The 4,944-nt window shown below is 47.2% G+C and overlaps 1 long non-coding RNA gene across 1 annotated transcript in view; it reads right to left on the bottom strand.

Moving 5' to 3' along the window:
• LOC108536193 (uncharacterized) overlaps nucleotides 1–4,710 on the bottom strand; it is a 6,401-nt gene extending 1,691 nt beyond the window's left edge. Inside the window, exons 1-2 of the long non-coding RNA XR_001887444.1 lie at nucleotides 4,460–4,710; nucleotides 4,105–4,318 (exon numbers count right to left, since the gene is read on the bottom strand). This is a non-coding gene — a long non-coding RNA (uncharacterized LOC108536193). The remainder of the gene's footprint in view (nucleotides 1–4,104; nucleotides 4,319–4,459) is intronic.
• Nucleotides 4,711–4,944: the final 234 nt, after the last annotated feature.

Raw genomic sequence — 4,944 nt, 5'->3', positions numbered from 1 at the left:
CTCCCCTCCTTTCCTTCCTTCCTTTTCTCCCCTCCCTGCTTCCTTCCTGTTTCTCCCCTCCTTTCCTTCCTTCCTTTTCTCCCCTCCCTGCTTCCTTCCTGTTTCTCCCCTCCTTTCCTTCCTTCCTTTTCTCCCCTCCCTGCTTCCTTCCTGTTTCTCCCCTCCTTTCCTTCCTTCCTTTTCTCCCCTCCCTGCTTCCTTCCTGTTTCTCTTTTTGTCCTTTCTTTTGTTCCCCTCCTGTCTTCCCTCCTTCCTTCACGCCTTCCTCTCCTCTCCTATCTGTTCTTTTTTTTTTTTTTTTTTTTTGAGACAGGGTCTCGCTTTGTCACCCAGGCTGGAGTGCAGTGGAGCAATCTCGGCTCACCACAGCCTCAACATCTCTGCTCAAGCGATCCTCCCATCTCAGCCTCCCAAAAGCTAGGACCACAGGCACCACCATGCCTGGCTAATTTTTCTATTTTGTAGAGATGGGGTTTCACCATGTTGCCCAGGTTGATCTTGAACTCCTCAGCTCAAGTGATCCACCCACGTCGGCCTCCCAGAGGCCTCTGTTCCTTTTTCCTTCCTTCCTTCTCTCTCTTTCCTTCAGGGAAAACCCTGGGTTCAACTTCCAATCAAGAGGCCTGGGTGTAATTAAAGAGTGTTTCTGGGAGGTAATAGGCAGGTGAAAGAAGGAAAAAAAATATGTTGACTATTTGCTGGGTGTGCGCAGCATGCTAAGAGCTTCTGCATGTCCTGTCTCATTTAATCCTATAAACATCCATTATAACCAGAGATTATTATTAAACCTACTTAAAAATGAGGAAACTGAGGTTCAAACAGATGTCGTGCCCAAAGTCACAGCGTTTTTAAAGGACAAAGCCAGGATAAACCATGATCTGTTGACTTAAGTCTAATGTCAACTTGCATCACTGATGGCTACTTTCTCCCTTCCTTATGCTATGCTTTTCAGTGTGGTAGAGAAAGTGTTTCTTTTTTGGGGTGACATCTGCCAACCCCCACCTCAAAAACTTCCTCGTGGTAAAATCTTGGTAATTCCATCTCATTTTCAAAGTCTTTTACAATCTGCCCTTCTTTTATTTCAGCAATTTTATTTCCCATCACTCCCTTTTCACATTCTCTCCTCTTCTCTGGCTGAAATTTCTATTATTGCTACCCACTACATTAATTTCTATTTCCACATCTTTTATTCTCTAGTAATCAAATTGTATGTATCTTTCAGTGTTCAACTTAAGCATCTCCTTATCCATTCTAGTCCTCAGAGAAGGCAATATTTGATCACCCCACAGTCCTACTCAAAACCTTTCAGTGATAATCTTTTTTTTTTTTTTTTTTTTTTTTTTGAGACGGAGTCTCGCTCTGTCGCCCAGGCTGGAGTGCAGTGGCCGGATCTCAGCTCACTGCAAGCTCCGCCTCCTGGGTTTACGCCATTCTCCTGCCTCAGCCTCCCGAGTAGCTGAGACTATAGGCGCCCGCCACCTCGCCCGGCTAGTTTTTTGTATTTTCAGTAGAGACGGGGTTTCACCGTGTTAGCCAGGATGGTCTCGATCTCCTGACCTCGTGATCCGCCCGTCTCGGCCTCCCAAAGTGCTGGGATTACAGGCTTGAGCCACCGCGCCCAGCCAGTGATAATCTTTTATATGCTGAACAAAACCAAGGCTTCTTTGCCTCGGATTCAAGTCAGCCATCCAGTTGCAAATAAGTACTGAGACTCAATTATGTGCTAAGTACTCTCTAGGTGCTGGGAGAGCTGTGGAGAACCAGACAGACTGGTTCCTGCCCTTATGGTGAATGCACTAGACATTAAATAATTACAAATAATCAATTACATAATTACTAGTGTGAATCAAGTAATTACAGGGCCCTTTACAATCTGGTCTCAACCTATCTTTTCAGAGTTCTTTCTCATCCTTCTATTCCATCCAAATGGTCCCCCTCTCCATGCTTTCCTACCTCTGTGGCTGTGCCTATTCCCACCCTTCTTTCCTGAACACACTTTTCCCTGCTCCACCCCACTCCCCTCCAGGACCAGTTCTGCCTCTTCTTCTTACATGCAACCCTGCCAGACAAGTTTAGTCTGAAAGATCTAATCTAGGAATTCCTCATTTGAATTCCTAGCACTTATCCATTCAACAAATATTAACTGAATGACTTGTTGAAATGTTTGATGAATTACTCTTTATGAGATTCTAAATATACGCTATGGTATTAAAGGTTTAAGTTGTGCAGAGAATTAGAGTTTTCCTATTGAGAAGGATCAATGACTTTTCTCCTCTCTTCCCCTCTTCCCAGGGAGTGGGAAGGAATCCACGAAACTAAATAATAGAACATACAAAATTATGGAGAAGTAAAATGACAACAAAGTTACCCAATTACTCATAATCTGACTACTTAGAGACCCACCACTGACATTTTTCTCTTTTTAGTACTTTTTTTTCCTGTTTGTTTTGCTGTGTGTCTACAGTTTGTAAAACTCTCCTCCAGTTAAAAAAAAAAATTTTTTTTTGGAGACAGGGTCTTGCTTTGTCACCTAGATTGGAATGCGGTATAGCAAACACTGTTCACTACAGCCTTGACCTCCTAGGCTCAAGCAATCTTCCTGCCTCAGCCTCTCAAATAGCTGGGACTACAGGTTCGCACCACCATGCCTGGCAAATTTTAAAATTTTTTGTAGAGATAGGGGTCTCGCCATGTTGCTCAGGCTGGTCTCCTTCCTGGGCTCAAGTGATCCTCCTGCCTCAGCCTCCCAAACTGCTGAGACTTCAGGTGCAAGCCACCATACCCGGCCCCAAGTTAAAATTTTATCAAGACAATTATTTTATGGCCTTTAAAAAAACACAAAATACCTCCGCCCCCATTCCCTTGCTCTCTTCTGCTTGAGAGTGGAATGGTTTTGTCTAAAACAAAACTTAGAGAATTTACTCAGACTCATCCATATCTTTTCCAGTTCGTGGATCCTATGTATAAGAACCTGAGCATTGTTTTACGGTCTTTACTTAAACAGAAATTTTCTCAAGACCTACTCTGGATGCTTTTTAGAACAAGCCTCATGTCTCTTCTTCAAGACCTTAAATGTGTGCTATATACAGTGTAGTTAGTCATATTGATGAGCAAACCATAGAATGTCCAAACTATGAGGACATATGATATCTTCCAGTTCACTCCCCTCACTTTAAGAGTACAGTGTTAGGACACCTGCCCAAAGTCATGTAGCTGCCTAGTTATCTTTCCAAATTGTCCCACTGTCTTTAGTTTGTGTAATAATAAACCCAAACTAAAATTCAACAAAAGCATTCACCCTTGCTAAATAAATAATGTCTATTCCTACCACTGAAGGGGAGAAGGTAACAAAGCTTCATAGAGATTGGGCTAGATCTGCACTGGCTTATTTAGAAATTTCAGAGGACTAGGTGAGGTGGTTAAGGCCTGTAATCCTAGCACTTCGGGAGGCCGAGGCAGGTGGATGACTTGAGCCCAGAGTTCGAGAAGAGCCTGGCTGACACAGTGAGATCTTGTCTCTACAAAAAAATAAACAAAATTAGCCAAGCGTGGTGGCACATGCCTGTACTCCCAGCTACTCGGGAGGGTGAGGTGGGTGGATTGCTGAGCCTGGGATATTGAGGCTGCAGTGAGCCAAGATTGCGCCACTGCACTCCGGCCTGGGCAACAAACTGAGACCCTGTCTGAAAAAAAAAAAGAAAGAAATAAAGATCAGAGAACCTTTCTTACTGGAAGTCAACGTTGCCATGATAGGATTAAAGTAAGAAGAAACATTATAGGCCTCCTATCTCGTTCTTAATGTTCAAAATGCAAGGTATAGCAAAAGCATATAGGAAGAGGTCGTCCTGACTCATGAAGTCAACATCGGTTTCTACGTTTATTCTGCTTTGGTTCTTCTTAATCTGACCTCTGTAGACTTCACCACGATCCAATGTGTAATTCCAACAGGCAAAAGAAGCCTAAGGATTGTCGAACAGTTGGCTCCCTTCAGACAGACCAAGCCCAATTCATGGCAGCGTTCCCAGCCCCAGGTTGAAGCCCAGTAAGGTGGTCTCTTGCCTTTCTGAATTCTGAAAAAAGAGTGGTATTGGAATCTCTTCTTACCGGAACCCAGGAGAGGGCGAGCTGTGGTGCAGTCTTCCTAAAGGGGAGAACCGTAGTTTTCAGAGTTCTTCTAATGAACATCTCAATGGGCCTAAAAGGCTTCAATAGCAGATGAAAGGTTTCGGGGTGAGAGTGGGCGTGGGCGAAGCTGATCCCTCTAGGTTGGACTAAGGCAGAGCCAGATCCGAGAGGGAGAATCCAACTGTAAAATGATCTGGGAAAGAAAGAGCTCTGTTGGGGGTGCAGCCGGATGAAGAATACCGGTGCTGCTCAGTGCAGCCCCTACCCATCCATGGCAAACAAAGGCAGCGGCCTCCCTTCCAGCCTTTTAGTTTGAACGAAGGCTCAGTATTACCTTTTAGGATCCACCCTTCCCTCCTAACGCACCCAATGAGGCCAGAGCCTCTTCCTGCCGGGAGGAGCTGAACTCTCCCAGGAAACAGACAAGTGCCGCGGGCCAATGGTGGGAGCTGCGGCGGGCCAGTGGGCGGGAGGAGTGGGTCGACCTGGGTTTGAGAACCAGAGAGCCCACAAAGGGGGAGGGCACGGTGCGACGGCGGCGCAGTGGGTGAGAGGGACCTGCGAGGCTGCCAGCGAGGCTACCCCAACCACGGCGGAGGAACCGGGGACTGGGCGGCCGCAGCCAATGGGAAAGCGGCGGGCGCGGGGCGGGGCGGGGCGAGGCGGGCGTGGGGCGGGGCCCCCTCGGGTCCGCAGGGTTGGGGCGGAGCCAGGCCCGCGTCAGGTGGTCCCGGCGAGCGGGCGGTGCGGGGGGCGGGGCACGGCACGGCGCGGAGAGGAGAGCTACGGCCGGCGGGCGGGGGGGGGACCCGGCGCGCG

The sequence above is a fragment of the Rhinopithecus bieti genome, unplaced genomic scaffold, assembly GCF_001698545.2.
Source record: "Rhinopithecus bieti isolate Rb0 unplaced genomic scaffold, ASM169854v2 scaffold_13259, whole genome shotgun sequence".
Lineage (NCBI taxonomy): Eukaryota > Metazoa > Chordata > Mammalia > Primates > Cercopithecidae > Rhinopithecus > Rhinopithecus bieti.
Note: the sequence above shows the minus strand (reverse complement) of the source record. Positions and strands in the feature narration are given on the sequence as shown.